This window comes from Juglans regia, chromosome 12 (assembly GCF_001411555.2).
Source record: "Juglans regia cultivar Chandler chromosome 12, Walnut 2.0, whole genome shotgun sequence".
Classification (NCBI taxonomy): Eukaryota; Viridiplantae; Streptophyta; class Magnoliopsida; order Fagales; family Juglandaceae; genus Juglans; species Juglans regia.
Window position 1 is genome coordinate 6,183,158 of NC_049912.1, and position 19,687 is coordinate 6,202,844.

Here is a 19,687-nt window from a genome sequence, read left to right on the forward strand (position 1 = left end):
GCCTTGACCGGTATGACGTCCGGTACGGTATTCAAAACATTGGATTAAGCACTTCGCAGATGGAAGAGATCAAAGAGAAATGGAAGAGAGTGAGCGTCTAATGAGGGAGATCAGAGTGGGGAAAACACAGCAGCACCACCTGGAAAATTCAAAGTAGGAAACGCATGAAACAGAGAAAAATAAAAGGGAAGGTGTCGAATTGAGAGAGAAAGTGAGAGATACCTGAAGACGAAGACACTGCGCAAGAGGGAGAGAAAAGCCTAGTCTGAAGAGAGAACACCAACTGCAGAAATAGAGGGACACGAGAGAGAGAGAGAGAGAGAGAGAGAGAGAGAGAGAGAGAGAGAGAGAGAGAGAGAGGCACATTAATCTTCAGAATTGGAGGGATGCGATAGAGTGAGAACCGATTTTAAGGGAAAGGAAAATGGAGGAAATTTAGGGCATGATATTCGGACTCCCGAAAACAGAACCAACGAAAACAAGAGATGGAAACGGGAAGGGAAGTGGGTAACATGTGAGAGGGAGACGTCCGGAAGAGGGAAAACCAGGAAAACTGAAAGAGAAAGAAGAGGAAGAAAGAATCGGGGGAGGTTGAGGAAGCAGGGGAACTTACCCCAAAATGGCATTGTTTCGCACTCCTCCAAGGAAAGGGCTGGGGCTTTGCGCACGATCTGGGCCTCACAAACACTGGGCCTTAAATCCTCCCCCCTTACAAAAATTCCGTCCTTAGAATTTGCTACAAGTTATAAAAATTCTCTTCAAACAGGTGAGGATACTTAACTTGCATCTCTTCCTCGAATTCCCAAGTTGCTTCACTGATGGCATGATTATTCCACAATACTTTAACTGAAGGGATAGTTCGAGTCCGTAACACTTGCTCTTTCATGTCCAAAATCCGCACTGGTGCCTCGGTGCCTCGGTGTATGTCATATCCTCATGAATCTGAAGGGGTTCATGATCTATAGTGTGGGTGGGGTCATGGATGTACTTCCTCAACATAGACACATGAAACAAGTTATGCACTCCCGAGAATGTCGGTGGCAGAGCCACCATGTACGCCATTGGTCCAATCTGATCAAGAATCTCAAACGGTCCAATATATCTAGGCTCAACTTACCCTTCTTTCCAAATCTCATAACTCCTTTCATTGGTGCAATCCTAAAAAATACCTTATCTCCAACCTCAAACTCTAACTGGTGGCGGCATTTACCTGCATAACTCTTTTGTCGGCTTTGAGCTGCTTTCATTCTAGCCCGAATGGTGTCTATCTTCTATGTGGTTTGCTGAATAATCTTTGGCCCTAGAAGTTTCCTTTCACCTACTTCATCCCAATATAATGGAGATCTACACCTTCTGCCATACAAAACCTCATAGGGTGCCATCCAAAAGCTAGCCTGAAAACTATTATTATAAGAAAACTCAACCAATGGTAAATGTCGCATCCAAGTTCCCTTAAAATCCATCACACACGCCCTCAACATGTCTTCTAAAGTCTGAATAGTCATTTCTGACTGTCCATCTGTCTGAGAGTGAAAAGCAGTACTGAAACTTAACTTAGTACCCATTGCCTCTTGTAAGCTTCGCCAGAACTTGGAAGTGAAACGAGGGTCTCTATCCAACACAATGGATACCGGTACTCCATGTAACCTCATTATCTCCTGCACGTACAACTCAACTAGTTTCTCCAGTTTATAAGAAACTTTAATGGTCACAAAACGAGCGGTCTTCGTTAGTGAGGTTAATGTCATTGGTAGGCCTGTCACAAAGTACATGGAGATATGCTCCCACTTCCATTTTGGAATTTGGAGTGGCTGTAATAATCCTGCAGGTCTCTAATGTTCCGCCTTCACCTATTGGCAAGTTCGGCATTGTTCCACAAATTTAGCAATTTCTCCTTTCATACCATTCCACCAAAAGACTCTCAAGTCCCGATACATCTTGGTACTCCCTGGGTGAATTGTGTACAGAGAACGGTGTGCTTCTTCAAGAATTACTCTTTTTAGTTCATCATCAGCAAGTATGCATACTCTACCTCTAAACCTCAAAACTCCATCCTCGGAGACGCTAAAATCAGGTTTGTCTCCTTTCCCGACTTCTTCCACTAGCTTCACTAACCCTGAGTCCACTTTCTGAGCAGCTTTGATTCTATCTATCAAGGCAGGTTGAACTATTAAACTGGCCATGAAAGCATTTGTATCACTAGCGATGACCTCAATACAGGCTCTTTCAAAGTCCATTAACAACTCATGTTGAGTGGTAAGGGCTGCAACTGTCGGTCCCATTAACTTCCTACTTAGTGCGTCGGCTACAACATTAACTTTGCTTTGGTGATAATTAATGGTGCAATCATAATCCTTTATCAACTCAAGCCTTCTCCTTTGCCTCATATTTAATTCCTTTTGGGTAAAGAAATATTTCAAACTCTTGTGATCCATATAAATTTCACACTTTTCACCATATAGATAGTGTCTTCAAATCTTAAGCGCAAAAATGACTGCCGTGAGTTCCAGATCATGTGTGGGATAATTCTACTCATACCCCTTCAGTTGGAGGGAGGCGTAAGCTATAACCTTCCCATGTTACATCAGTACACACCCCAATCCAAGCCTTGATGCATCGCTATAGACAACAAATCCACCTCTAGCCGTGGGGACTGTTAACACCGAAGCTGTCACTAATCTCTGTTTCAACTCCTGGAAGCTTTCTTCACACTTTGCTGTCCATTCAAACTTATTATTTTTCCTGGTGAGTGCAGTGAAAGGAACTGCTATCCTGGAGAAACCATCAATGAATCGACGGTAATAACCCGCCAATCCCAAGAAGCTTCTAACCTCATGAAGATTCTTCGGCGCCGACCAATTAACCACTGCTTCCACTTTTCCTGAGTCCACTGAAACGCCATCTTTCAAAACTAAATGCCCCAGCAATGTGATTGAATCAAGTCAGAATTCATACTTCTTCAACTTAGCAAACAACTATTTATCTCTGAGTGCCCCAAGTACCAATTTCAAATATTCTTCATGCTCGGTCTTGCTTTTGGAGTATATCAGTATATCATCAATAAAAACCACCACAAACTTATTTAAAAATTCATGAAACACCCGATTCATCAAATCCATGAATACTGCTGGGGCATTAGTCAGGCCAAAAGGTATGACCAAAAACTCATAATGGTCATATCGGATCCTGAAAGCCGTCTTAGCCACATCTTCCGCCCTGATCTTCAATTGATGGTAACCCGATCGAACATCAATCTTTGAAAATACCTGAGCACCCTGAAACTGATCAAACAAATCTTCTATACGGGGTAGGGGGTACTTATTCTTTATGGTCACCCGATTAAGTTCCCTGTAATCGATACACATTCTCATCGATCCATCACTCTTCTTCACAAAGAGAACTGGAGCTCCCCAAGGTGATACACTGGGCCTAATGAAACCCTTGTCCAACAAATCTTGCAACTGCTCCTTGAGTTCCACTAGTTCAGACGGCGCCATACGGTAAGGTGCTTTCGAAAGAGGTTCCGTGCCTGAGACTAATTCAATAGCAAACTCTACCTTTCGCTCGGGTGGAAGTCCAGATAAATCTTCTGGGAAAACCTCTGGATATTCGCTCACAACAGGTATCTGTTCCAACTTCAACTCTTCTTTTGGTGCTTCTACCACACAGGCTAAGAATCCCTGACAACCATCACGTAACAATTTTCCAACCTAAATGGCAGATATGATGGGTGGAACCAACCTCACTTTCGACCCTATGAACCGAAATTCACTTTCTTTTGGGGGTCTGAAAACCACTTCTTTTTAAAAACAATCAATACTAGCATGGTAAGAAGCCAGCCAACCCATACCCAAAATCACATCAAACCCAATCATATGGAACACTATTAAATTTGCTGGCATTAGTCTTCCCTCTATAGATAAAGGGCACCCCGGTAGAATCTCACTACAGACTACCGAATTTCCTGTTGGGATCGCAACCACTAACTTGTGCTTCGACTTTTCAGTTTCTAAAGTGCAAAATCTAGAGTAAGCCGTGGAAACAAAAGAATGGTGTCGCTCTCGAGTCAAATAACACAATAGTGTTATTAGAAAACAAAGAAAGAGTACATGTGACCACAAACAATCTTATACATGAACCAAAATATTCAAAGTCTTATCCAAAACCCACAAATAGAATAATAAAATAAAATAAAATCCTTAAAGCAAAACAAATGAGTCATACCAATGATCACATCATTCCTACCCTCAACCTCTCCAGGTGTTAGTGCAATACTCGTGCAGGCATAATAGGACGTTGGTTGCTGCCTTGTGCTGGAACTTCATTTCTCTAAGGTGGCAGTATAGTTTCCTTGTTGCTACCGAATTGCATTAGGCAGTCCTTGATGTAGTGTCCCGATTTGCCGCAACGGAAACACAATCCTGCCCCTTTTCTGCACTCTCTGGAGTGCACTTGATTGCATGTCCTACACTGATAAGGCTGTTGGTTACCCTGAACCGCCCTATTTCCCGAGCTACTACCTTCATTCCTCTTTTTCTACGATCCCTGGTCCATGCCAGAATGGTACCCAGTAGGAGTAGTCCTCTTCCTTTGTTCATGAAATGCAACGCTTCTTTGGAGGGTTCGCTCAAAAATTGTGGCCTTATTCACCATTTCTGAGAAGTTTCGAATCTAAAAACCCACCACTCGCTCATAAAGTTTCTCATTCAACCCTTGCTCAAATTTGCGAGCCTTCTTTTCCTCATCAAGAATTAGATAAGTAGCAAAACGGGATAACTCAGAAAACCTGGCTGCATACTAGTGTACTGTTATTGCTCCCTGCACCAAGGTGGCAAATTCCATAGCCTTGTCATCACGGACAGGGATAGGGAAGAAGCGCTCAAGAAAGATTTGCTTGAAATGTAGCCAACTAACTATCTATGTCTCATCTGCTTCTCTGATAGTTCTTTCAGAAATCCACCACCTCTTTGTCTCCCCAGTTAGCTTGAATGTGACGTACGTCACCTTCTGTTCATCAGTACAGGTTAGGACCCACAAAATCTCCTCAATGTCCTGAATCCAATCCTCCACCAGAGTTGGATCGCCTCTCCCATCAAATAAAGGGGGGTGCATTCGATTGATATACTCTATGGTACAACCCCCATCATTATAGTTACGTTGGGGTCCTGAGGGATTATGCACGAGGTCATCAATTAATTGATGTGCAACTGCTCGTAGAACTTCGGAAGCACTCGGGTTTGCTTCCCTTTCATTCTCGTTTGCATTTAGGTCCGACATACTTTGTTCTCGATGACGAGGTGGCATCCTGACAAAATAACTCGGATCTTTAATAATCGCTTAAAAAAAATAGAGTTTATTTGAACATAATTACTTAGTGGTATTTTTAAAACAAAACATATATATTATACTTCAAAATTATAAGAATACCTATAAAAGAGAGAAAAGAAGTACGCACAACGATAGTAATAGTCAATCTCCAAAATCTAATACCTTACCCCATCTAATTATTTAAGAAGACTCTGTAATTAAAACAAACCATAATCAACATGAACTTAGTTCATAAACCGGGGAAATCCTACACATCAAAGTCAATCCTAAAGTCTACGAATTCTAAGGGTAGGTTTGGGGGATGAGATGAGAATTTTGTGTTTTGTTTTGAAGTTTAAAATATTAAGTTTTAATATTATTATTGTTTTGGGATTTGAAAAATGTGTATTGGGATTTGAAAAAGTTGAATTGTTTATTATATTTTGTATGGAGATTTGAAAAAGGTGTAATGATGAGATGAGATGAGATGAGAATTTTGTGTTTTGGTTTTGGCCCCAAACCTGCCCTAAGACTTCCCACACCTAAAATATTCAACCTCATAGTCCAATCCACTACTACAACAAATCTGAAAATGATTTCTCAAAGACTATCTATACTCCGAAATCTCACATACTATAGTCTGTAGAACCTCTAACTTGGCTCTGATACCAAATGTAATGCCCCAAACCCAGGTGGCTTGGAGAATTACTACCTACCACTTATAAATAAGTTTCCCAACACAACTAAAATAAATCTCCAAAAACTTTATTAGCAAAACTCAATCTCATGTCTTCTAAATAAACACCTTGAAAACTCCACAAAGTCATTACCACAGCAAAAATAAACTAAGGAGTCCACAATCTCTCGGTAGTCATAACAAACCAAACTGATAATTTCATAAGTCTTACTAAACCCAAGATATAATTAAATCTAAGAAACATTAAAACTAAAGGACATCAGAATTCCTTCTTCTAACATTCTCTCCTCAACTTAATCATGCTCACCAATCTAATCCAGGTCCTCAGTTGGACTCTCCACATCATCTGAAAATATTATGAAGATAGGGGTGGGTTATCAACAACTCAGAAAGCAGATGACATATGCTAGCGTGCAAACATGATCATTTACAAAGTACAGCATGTAGAACAAAAATATTTTTTCAGAGTTATCATGCATAACAAAACATGTTTTTCAAAAGTAACAGAGCGATGGTTTTAAGACAAGTAAAACCCAAAGTATTTTGGGATAATATAACATAAGCATCATCATCAAATCAAAACAGAGCATCTTATAGAGCAAAGACCATGTTTCACCCCCATGGTAGGGTTGTGATATCCCCCGTGGCCAAACCAGGCAGAGACAGAGGTGAAATCTTTCATTTATTCTTCTCGGAGCCTCGAGTGTGCACACAGAAAATATCACAATAAAACCACTTTGTTTCTAAAGTGGGTGCACTCAGAGACAGAGAAGTTGGTACCAACTCAAACAGAGCAGAGACAGAGTCAGATACAAAATCAGTACACCATGCCAAAGGTTTTTAGATGCCATATCAAAATAAAACAGAGTATCAAAACATAATCAGATCATTCTCACATACTGAAAACAAAAGTCAAAACATCTTTCTAAATCAATGCACAATTTTTCATATTCTCAATATCGCTCTTTTTCAGATTTCAGAGACAACATGACAAAATTTAGCTCATGTCTACACAATGCATGTAAGAAAATATTTTTCCTTTTTCGTATAGATTTCATGAGTAGTGCAAATAAGCGACCGATGTTGGTTTTTTTTCCTCAAATTCTCATTTCATCACAAAATATGCAAAGTCTTTAGAAAGTCAACCTCAATCTTAATAACTAGTATAAAGTCTAGCATAGGAATCCCGTTTACTTGACTCCTGCAGCGTATTATTTATGCCTTGAAAACAACCTCTAATGATTTCGTCACCTATTCATAAAAACAAAATATACACTAAGTGTTAAAAGGCCATTGACGCAACCTCAATCCAAAATAATTAAAATTCATGATTCCAACCCTCAATTAAGCAAAATAACCTCACTCAAACAACCAAATGCTAAACTGAACAGCTCACACTTCAATCCAAAATACCGTATTTCAATTTCAAAAATAACCAATACATCCACCAAACCATAACCAAACACACCTCGTCACACGCAACTAGCCATAAGAACAGTCTTGACTGTCAATATCAACTCAGACCGCAAATTATAACCCACTAGAAAAACAAATCAATCCAATTGTCTATATAAACACTCAGAACAACCAACACAACCCCGAACAGTTACAAAACTCCTCCCGCACAACCATGTCAAACCAAACAACCACCCCTTATAATCCTTCTTCAACAACAAAACACCATTAGATTACCAAGCCCTCAAATTCGATTATAAATAGTAGAAATTTTCCAATGATCAAAATATTAAAAGCCACTAATTTACACCATGAAAAACAATGTAAAACGGCACTCGGTTTCCTTATCCGTTCGACAGAGCTCAACGTCAACACCACGGTAAGGAAATTAACCACTTCGTAGACGGAAGAGAATAAAAGAGAAATGGAAGAGAGTGAGCGTCTAATGAGGGAGATCAGAGTGGGGAAAACACAGTAGCACCACCTGAAAAATTCAAAGCAGGAAACGCATGAAACAGAGAAAAATAAGAGGGAAGGCGTTGACTTTAGAGAGAAAGTGAGATACCTGAAGACGAAGACACTGCGCAAGGTCAGGATTATTTTGGTCATAACACTTAAAAGGGTTCAAAACATGGCTACACGGCAAGGGCTTTAATGGCAAATCTTGTAATTATAGTAAAATATGTATGTACTTTCTGAAAGCTGAAGACCTAAAAGCAACTAAAGCATCAAATGTTGATTCTAGAATCAAAGGGTTGTGTGGCATTGCTTACCCAACAAAAACAGAGGACGCCGTGTAGAAGAAGGTAGGGACAACATGAGTGGTTGAGTTGAGATCAACGGTGACAAGTGCGGCGGCAGAGCACAGAGAGAGAGAGAGAGAGATAGAGAAGCCAATGGGTGCTATCATACCCAGAAGCAAGGAGCAAACAAAGAGATGTGAGTCGCCGTGGGCCTACCGAGAGAGGGAATGTCGTGTGACGGAACTGAGGTGGTTGGAAGCTCCTTGCAGCAATTTCTGTGGAGGTTAGCTGGTTCAAGACAATTGTGGCCATGTTGGTTCGCCGCTACTCTGTACTGTCAGTGGTAGAAAAGTTGGCGTGACAGTAGCTGTAGCTTTACGTGAAGGAGCATCACGCGGTGGGGGAGAAAGGTTGTTGCCGTGGAGAAGCAACAGACGGTTGTGGAGGGTTGTGGCTTTCTGGTTTGCCGTGCTTGGTGGAAGTGTCATGCTCTGTTTTTGTGGTGCAGGAATAGAGGTTGCATTGGTGTCTCGTGGGGCTGCTGGGTTTCGTGTCGTGCGATACAACCATGATGGGCGGTGCAAGGGGTGGAGTGGCTGGGGAGGAAATCGTTTGTGGAGAAGGGTGTGGTGTTGTTGTGAGAGGTGCTTTTGTTTCGATAATGGGTTCCTGGTGACTGGCCGCCTGTAGCTTTCTTCTCGGTTTGGACGTGGAGGATCATGTAGTTGAGGTCTCTCTACGTCGGGTAGTTTGTGAAGGATGGGAGGTTGAGCGGCAACCCTAGTTGTAGAATGGGCTGTTGTGCGTGAATTTAAAACCTTACGGATACACACACACACACATACTGCTTCAAGAAATCCTAGGTGCAAGGAGATTAGGGAGATGAACGCACATGCGTGGGGTTGAACTGAATTTAGTGGTTTGCTGCGACAGTTTCATGTTTCAACATGTATCGGTTATACATGATAATTAATAATAATAATAATAATAATAACAACAACAACAACAACAACAACAATAACTTCAATTAAAATTTCCCATGTTATTAATAGAATTTCAAAAAATTCAAAATAGTAATATATGTTAAAATAAAATATTTTTCATAATATTTTAAGATTTAATGATGCAAATAATATATGGTCTAATTTAGGCTCAACATGACACAAACCTAGATAAATAATAGCCCATATGCTTATTTAAAATTGGCCCATTAAACCTAATTTAGGCCCAAATAAGATTATCTATTTTCTAACTTTAGGAATAATGGGCCAGGTCGTTAAATGAGATTTGATGAGTTTTACATGCTTGAGAATATGGTGATTCCTCGTCTCGATGATATATATGTATACTTGAAATTTGCACAGAGAGTAATTTCTTAGAGGGCGATTCCTTGTCATGCTTATATATTTGTGTTTTATCCAGAGTGTGATTTTTCGCCATGACTATGGATGCATGTGTTTTGCTTAGAGAGTGATTTCTTGCCACGCACGACTATAAGTCTATATATGGTTTAGACCTCTTGAACAAATAGTATTTAGTCTCTAATTAAACATTCACTTATTCCACTGTGATTAGATGTCTATTTATTTATACGTACACTTCCTTGTGAAATTTGCATGCTTATTCCCTATCTAAATTCAAGATGTTGCCGACCGGCCGGCACCTTGACACCGCGGATCCTCCCAAGTCCTTTATTGAGAAATGAGGCGCCACATATGCCATGTCTTCCGAATCCAATGTAAGGGTGAGAGAAAGAGCTTCCTCAAGTGTTAAAACTTGATCCATCCCATTGTAGGCTGATGACAGCAAAGTGATTATCCTAGTCTATACTAAAATCAAAATAAATATATCAACAAAAAGTCTCTTGAACTCAAAAATTAAAAGAAAACAAAAAATAGAGATAACTGACTATCCTTTCTCTGGTTAAACATTGGGTTGGGTGGTTTGGTTTTCCAGGAGAGGTTATTTACCGGAAAAGAACTCTGTTACTTTAACATCTGCGACTCCGCCTGTTATTTTCACCTAAGTTGCAACTTTATATTTTTTGGGTCAGAAAAAAGAGCCAGACTAGTTCAAAGTCTAAACATCGAAAGATCAATTGGACCGCAGCTCTTATTCCAAGTTGGATTCATCAAAGCCCATGATTGGGACAGAAGTTCGAAAGATTGAAACCTTCCTACCAAAGTTGGTGAAGGCATGATAACTTATTCATGCCACTAATATCTTCGAAAAAGTTGGGAAAAGCAAATAAACTTTCAAGTAATTTTACAGTTCCACGAAGAGGATGAACTCTAAAGCAACAATGACATAGAATCTTCGAATGAAAAAGCTGAAAACAGATGGAATATGGAAAAGAGAAAAGTATTTTGCACTTGAAAAAGCTTATTAACCTGTCATTATATATAGATTTAAAAAAAAAAAAAAACATGGTAGGCTGCCTGGACCATGTGAATCTGTGGTGGTGCACAATTTCAGTTCATTCACCCCGTGGTAATATTAATTTAGTGATGTTTTTGGAATGATGCATTTCACTATGAAGTGCATCCTTGTGGGTAATAATTAAAAATGATAACAACACCAATATTCGCGGATATAAATTGATACATAAACAGTAAAATTACTGTTTATATACGACAATAATTTCATAATTCATCTGTCTATTTATGTGCGTTGATTTATAGCAGTACTCTTGTCGATAAACCTTTAATCATTGTTGTATATAAACAAAAGCAGCTTGCGCCCACAAGTTTAGTAGCACCTTTTAAAATTATACGTTAATTTTAGATTCAGATCATCCAGAAGTTTTATCAGATCTAAATTAATATAATGAGAGAGATAAATATATAATGTAGATTTGACAACATTTAATTATCCTTGTGGGTAATAATTAAAAATGATAAAGACACGAATATTCGTGGACATAAATTGATGCATAAACAGTAAAATTACTGTTTATATACGACAATAATTTCATAATTCATCTGTCTATTTATGTGCGTTGATTTATAGCAATACTATTGTCGGTAAACCTTTAATCATTGTCGTATATAAACAAAAGCTTGCGCCCACAAGTTTAGTAGTACCTTTCAAAATTATGCGTTAATTTTAAATTCAGATCATCCAAAAGTTTTATCAGATCTAAATTAATATCACGAGAGAGATAAATATATAATGTAGATTTGACAACATTTATAACTATTTGAATGAATTTTTTGAATGGTATTAAATGGTAAACAAATACTATAGAGTCTATTTCATGTATCTTGGACTCTAGAATTTAGGTAAAGACTCTAAAAAACTCAAATCCATTAATTTCAAGTTTTGATTAGTTTCATACAATATTAAAACAGAATGGTTGCTATATTTGACAAATGATAGCATGCCATCCCATTTGCCTTGGTAATTAATTTGGACGACTTTTGGCACTACTTTCAAAAGATTTCAGATGGGACTTTTAACACACTAGTATGATATGCGTATTTTTGGCCTTTTATATATGCTCTAGTCTAGTCATCCCAACAAGTTAATTTCTAAATCAAATAGATTGGTAATAATTATTTATATTTATCCCATCTAATTTTTTAAATTAATTTAAGTGTTTTATCCCATCTAATTTTTTAAATTAATTTAAGTGTTTTCTGTTAGTTACAAGTCGGTATAGAAGACTGTTGACATAACAAGATTTAAGTTGCATACGAGATTTAAAATTGAATTATTTGTAAGAGCACTCATAATGGATTAGCTAAAACTAAATCTCACTTTTAGCTAATATGAGATGAATTTAACTTTGGCTATTTCATTCATATCAAATTCTCATATTGGATTATTCATTTTTTCATTATATAACAATAAAATAATATGAGATGAATTTGACTTAAGCTATTATATTCACATCAAATCACCATATTGAATTATTTATTTATTCATTATATAGTAATAAAATAATATTAATTTAAAAAATTATTAATTTATTTAATTTTATCATATTTTACCAATCTACCTATTATATGATTATATATTATTTAGTAGTCGTATTCTAATTTATTTAATTGGTTAATAGACATGTACTACATAGTTCATCAAAATATGGGCACTTGATGCAGGATAGGGTGTACAAACAAAAGCAATAATAAAATAAAATAAACACAAGTAAAAAAGAATTAAAGCATGCTCAAAAGAAGGTACCCAGAAGAGGGAGAGTTATAAAAGAAATAATAAAATAAAGATTTGGTGGTTCTACAGTATATATCAAATTTGGTTTTAGTTTTAGAATTACTGTAACTAAAAGTTATTGCAGTTACCCTTTGCCTAATCCAATGTAGATGGTTTTGTTGTCCTAATAACTAAAAAGTACATTTATTTTACATTTAGCTATTCCATTGAGAATGCTCTTAATAAAATGATATGGGACCTATATATCTTGGAGACCTAAGTTGGGAACTTCGACTTACTACAAGAAAACTGCTTAATTTTGGCTAGCTATTTACTGCCAAAATGAGTCTATTTTCGTCATAAATAATCATATCGTCGCAAAATAATCCGTAAAAAATACTCAGTTTTCTTGTACTCTCTTATGTGCATTACTCCCATAAACTTGGAGATCTTACCTGCGGTTATACATGATCATCCTGAGGAGGATAACTCCTACAAAGCAGGAGATATCTTCCTCGGGTTCGCAAAGGATCACAAAGGATACCTCACGTCCAAGTCCCTCTGTAAATAACCCATGAGAGATAATCATCATCTTCATTTTATATATACTTATCTTTACATTGTTACTGACTTAAGCATCGGACTCTACCCATGGCAATCAAAGCCGTCTATTCATTATTGTAGGTTATTTGTGCGGTTGGTGGTGTGAAACACGTCCTTTACAGTAAAAATATAAATATGTACAACAACTTTTGAGTATGGGATAGTGACCATTTAAATAAGATTGAGACCCGCTCAATTGTTCAAGGCTATAAAAAAATAGCATGGTCCATATATGTTTGGACATCACATTTAGTCCAATTACTCAAAATGGTACCATACCATCTAAGGGTGTGCAACCTTGTCCTTAATTTAATTTAGGGAAATGCTAAGTCAACAGATGATGTGCATTTCATTTGTATTTTTTTTAATATTAGAAAAAATACAAAATGCATATCGGTGCACATCGTCAGTGCACATCTTTGCTTCCATTGAGGGACCATTCAATTTATGATTTTTTAATGCAAAAGGGTTTTGCCACTAATTGGTTTAGTTTGCTACCCAATCCGCAAATTTTTCAAAAGGTGGCAGACCTTTTTGGTGCTGACCAAAATCACATTAAATGGTGTTTAGCTGATAGTCAGCACTAATCTTGATTGTTGTCAGTTGGTTCTAGTTGGTTTGGCCAAACCGATCCAAAATAAAATCAACAAAAACCAAATAAAATTCTAGATTCACCAAAACCGAATAAAAATTATAGATTCAACAACCAAATCCAAATAAAGTGATGAAGAAAGTGACATAGAGAAATGAAGAGACTGCGTGCAAGTGACAGAGTGACAGAGCAAAAAGTAGCGATACTTTTATAGAGAGGCGGGAAGAAGCTAAGTACTTGAAGAGCAAAGCTTGACGAGACTACTAGGATAACAATTGCGAGAACATTTGACAATAGAAATAGGTAGGGTGGCTCACAGTGAGGGGATGGCTGAAGAGAGAAAACTTAACAAAGGGAGAGAGAGGGAGAAGAGCAGTGGAGACGAAAAGAAAAATAAGAAGTTCTCATACCTAAATATCTATACTCACGATAAAAGAGCTCTAGTTTAATCTCAAAACTCTGTTTTTCTTGTAGTTATGCTGATTAAATTACTCCTTATGGTGATTACATTGTTAGTTAGAATGTGTGGTAATAAAAATTGTTTTTCTGTATAGCATTGATACTCTCACGTCATCTATTGTTCGAGCCATCAATGTGACTAATGCAAACCTCAAATTCTGTTATTCTAGTTGAGAGATCAATCTACTGGGAAATATGGGATAAATGTTGTGGGTATGTTGTAAGATCTAGCATTGCATATTCTGTAACCTTCATCTTTTTTCTCATGAAATAATAAATATTTTCCCTTATTATGTTTACGAATATCTTTACATTGAAATTTTGAGATATTAAGTTTCAATGGTTTAGATTGGTGATGTGGTGATTTGGGGGTTGAGTCTTATCGTGCATCATTCCTCATGGATGGGTTGAGAGTCCCTAGGTCATTTCTACAATGCGTTTATATGAGTTTCATACGAATGAGTAATAGTCCTCGTGATGATCGGGATGGAATGATTTTATATTGGCCTCACTTGATAGACCAATTGAGAGATTCCCCGAGTGTATCTGTTGGGAGAAATCAATTACCAATTTGAAATAAAATCAATCACTAAATAGAGGAAATAATTGCTCCCACTTTGTGTGAACTTATTAGCAATAATTAAATAAAGCACAATATAAATCAAAATCACACACATAGAGACAATCAATTTTTATGTGAAAAATCTCCCCAGTAATTAGGAGAGACCTCACCAAAATGAGTTAATGTTCACAGCCCCCGATAGTGAAAATACTGCTCTAAATACAATCTCTACCGTTTAGATTGTACAACCTTGAGTTGTAAATGTGCCTACAAAATTTCAACTCAATCGGACCACAAACGAACCCAATCAAAGCATATGACTTAAGTTATACGAGTTCCTTTATTTTGGTTGTTGTCTTTTTCTCTCATTCTCTCTTATCTAATAGCAGTTACACTTAGGTTATAAAACCTAATTAATTTGATCCTAAACCCTCTCTCCATGTGGGCTTAATGGTTCCACATGCTCCATCCTCCATATAGGAGGAAGAATCCAACACAACAAATCTCCCCCTTCCCCGACTATGTGGGAGGACTCACCATCCCAGCAATTGAGCAACAAGACTCAAATCGCTCCCTTGTGTCAATCTTCGTTAGCATTACAGAACCATTGTCATAAGTGTGAATTTTTTTTCAAGTTCTAAAAACATACAGAGAAAACCCACTCTGCCTTGTGTTTGTCTTCCATTGCTTCTGCATAACAGTCGGGCTCTCCCCTTCAGTTATTAACACATACTCGTCTGTAGAATACCGAGTGAAGGGATGTCGTTCTTTGTTTGACCTCTTGAGTGGAACATTCGGTGGTATCTTTAGTTATGACAACTGATCAAGGGTCTCATTCTGTAAGGGAGTATATGCATCACTTGGACTTTGTTACTCATCTTAAATAGCATGTTCAACATGTGCTCGCAAATGTATCTTTTCAAGTTAATTGAATCATTATTACACCGAAACATTGCTTTATCTATCTTTTCAATATCTTTCATGGTTTGATCTTCAATAAAAAAAAAATGTCTCGACTTCTCACTAGTTTCTTATCAACTGGATCATATAATCTATACCCAAACTCATCTAGACCATAACCTAGAAAGATGCAATGTCGGGTCTTCACATCGAGCTTAGACCTCGCATCCTTGGGAATAAGTACAAAGACATGTAAGTGATCATAGGTAACATCCTTATCAGTCCAAACTATTTCTAGTACATCGAACTGAAGAGGAACACGTGGTAAGAGATTAAGAACATTTACAACTATACTCAAAACCTCACCCCAAAAAGATCCCGACACTTGTGCTTCTGAAAGCAAACATCTCAATCTCTCAATCAGTGTTCTGTTTATTCTCTTAGCTAAATCATTCAGCTAAGAAGCCGTTGGAGGTGCCTTTTGATGTCGAATACCTTGATGCCTGCAATAATCATCAAATGGGCCTGAATACTCTCTCATGTTATCAGTTCGGATGCACTTCAGCTTATGTCTAGTCTCTCTCAATTAAGACCTGAAACTATTTAAACATTTCCAATACTTGATCTTTTCTTTTCAAGTTATAAATGCACAAATTTCTTGAATGATCATCTATGAAAGTCACAAAATACAAGGAGCTACCAAGTGTTCTTGTCTTCATAGGGTCACAAACATCTGAATGCACTAAATCAAGTATACTTGACTTTCTTGATGTAGAAGAACTTTTGAAGGTAACTCTATTATGCTTCTCTGCCAAATAGTGAGTACACTTTTTAAAGGTGCACTCTTTATTCCAGACAGAAAATTCCTTTTAGCCAATATGGTCAAGCCTTTCTCACTCATGTGGGCAAGCCTCTCATGCCACAGTTATATTGTGAGTTCATTCTCCATAATATTAATAATGTTATTGGAGAGTACAAGGTTGAAACTTTCGTACCTTGAGCTATAACCATAGCAACCCTTGTAAGTTTCTATTGGTCATTACTAAATGTGTTGCAATACCCTTCATCATCAAGTTTACTTGTAGAAATCAAGTTCAAACAAATATCAGGAATGTGTTTTACATGTCTAAGAATGAACATTGTGCCAATATTTTTCTCCAAGCACACATCTCCAATGCCCATAATTTTGCCAACCCACCATTGCCCATCTTTATTGTTCTGAAATCACCGGGTATATAGTCTGTGAAGAAATCCTTTCGAGAAGTAACATGAATGGAGGCACCACTACCAATCACTCAGCTAGTTTCATGAGAAGAAATATTTACAACATCATTATCGTCATAAACAATGAAGAAGTCTCCGGTAGTAGTGGTGTCAACATGATCATCATCATTTCCATCGTCGTTCTTCTTCTTATTCCCTTTCTCCTTATATTCTCTCTTCAATTTTCAGCAATTTTTCTTGATATGCCCCTACATGCCACAATGATAGCACTCAACATTAGCAAACTTGTTTGAATCTTCTGCCCTTATCTTTGTACTTCGGATCTCTTCTTTTACTCGTCCCCCCTCTTTTCTATAACCAAGACCTTTGACTGCAAAGGGGAATGCTATGATTTTCTTCTCATCTCTTGATTCAAAACACTGTTTTTCACCAGATCCATATTGACTACACCATCCGAGTTTGAATTAGATAATGACATTCAAAATGTCTCCCAAGGGTTCGGCAATGTACCAAGCAAACACAATCCATGTACCTCATTTTCGAACTTGATGCTCATTCTAGCCAACTGATTAATTATTCCTTGGAATATGTTCAAGTAATCTATCAATGGAGTTCCATCTTGGTATCAAAGTCATCAAATGCTTGATCAAATACATTTTATTATTTCCAATCTTCCAAGCATATAACTATTCAAGTTTATTCTAGAGTGTACATGCATGTGTCTCCCCACTAATATGGTTCAAAATATTATCATCTACCCACTGCCCGATGTATCCACAAACTTGTCAATGTTGCAAAGTCCATTGTTCATCTGATTTATTTTCAGGCTTCTCAGAAGCAAACACCTGTAAATGAAATTGCTTCGCAAATAAAAGGTCTTCAATTTTATCTTTCCAAGTATGACAATTAGAACCATTCAAAGTAACAATTCTACTCAAATTAGCTTCTATTATTTAACACAAAATATTCAAAGGTTATGACCTCATTCTAATACCACTTTATTGGGAAAAATCAATTGCCGATTTGGAATAACCAAATCAATAACTAAACAGCAAAAATAATTTTCTCCGACTTTGTGTGAACCTGTTAGGAATAATTAAATAGAACACAATATAAACCAAAATCTCACACACAAAGACAAGCAACTTTTACGTGGAAAACCTCCCTGGTGTTGGAGGAAAAATCACGAAATCTTAGTCCACCCAAATATCCACTATCAAGAAATAATGGATATACAATTGCTCTCTCTAGATAGAACTAGAGGCAACCAATCAACAAGAATCTCAAGAAACACTTTCTTGGCAACCAAACAGAGTGATAAGGAGAGATCTCACCAAAACGTGTTACTGTTCATAGCCCTCGACATTGGAAATACTGCTCCAAATCCAGTCTCCATCGTTCATATTGTAGATCCTTACAGTTGGGAACGTGTGTACAAAATCTTAGCTTAATTGGACCACTGACGACTCCGATCAAGGCGTATAGCTGCGAGCTCCTCTGTTTTGGTTGCTATCTTTTTCTCTCCCAATATCACTCACACGACTTTCTCTCATTCTCTCTTCTATGAAAAGAGCAACACTTGGGTTATAAAACCTAATTAATTTGGGCCTAAACCCTCTCGCCATGTGGGCTTAATGGTCCCACATTGGTCATCCTCCATATAGGAGGGAAAACCCAACACAAAAGCTAACTCAAGAGGTAAGGCTTTCCCTCACACCTATAAACTGATCGCCAGACGCTTCCACAATCGATGTGGGACAACCCCAACAATCTCCCCCTCACACATCGAGCCTTGATTCGGAGCAGTGACAACTCGCTTCTCCTACAAATTGTTGGGCTTGAGACTGTTGATAAACCTGGGCTCTGATACTAGTGTTGGGTGGTCATGGGTCTCTCTCAACCCCGAAAGCTAGCTCAAGAGGTGAGGTTTTTCCTCACACTTATAAACTAACCACCAACCCATTCCACAACCGATGTGGGACAATCCCAACAGTATCATGTGCGGTGTCTTCGAGTTAACTGGCTGGGTAGAATTTGTCCCCAGTGCAACATGTATACTTGGTGTGTGTTGGATGATTTGAAACAGGCAAATCAACTTGTAAGTTGGTTAGATGTGAGTGATTCTCAAGTTGAACAGCAAAGTAAATCCCCTGCTTGACTTTTTATGTGATAAGAGGTTATGAAATGAGATTCTACATGATGAGATGTAACTCCTCCTTCCCTAGGATTAGAGATGTCACGTACTTATATAAAAATAGACATGCAAGAGATTACATAACTTAAATAAATAAATATAAGAAAATAAAGAATTAAATCCTGGAACTAAATCTAACTATTCCTTCTAAGCCTGAGCCACCTGCTCGTACTGACCATCTTCACCTGAGTGGTTAAAACCATGAAATAAAACTAAAATGAATATAAAAATTCAGTAAGAAACTCATCACAACGTAAACATAATAAACGTAAGGTTTTCAAAAGATTTTTCAATCTGAGAGTTTAAAATCATGATTGATCATACTGATGTTTATGTTATGCATGACTGATTTATTTGAATTAAATGACTGATCTGACTGGCCAACACACTTAACCCTGTGTGTGAGATTGTACACCAGCCCCACATCCCACGGCCTCAAGGGGAGTTGCTAAGTAGTATTTTGGCATACTACAGTGGACTATACTTGAGTTTGTGGCTTGTACATTCACCCGAAAATTGTATTGATATCATGCATCTAAATGATCATCTGATTAGATTGATCTATTTTTTATCTTGCACTTGAACTTAAGAAAGCTTACACGTCTTACGTGACATGAGATGCATGATATACATACTAATATAAATAACTGTAAAATGACATGATTGCATATATCATGACATGCGAGATTCGTAAACATTGGGTTTCAAGAATTGACTTTAGTAATAATCTATCTGACTAACTAATGTGCTACTCCTAATTTATGATCAAGTTTTACCTCGATGCGCTGCTTCTTGAATC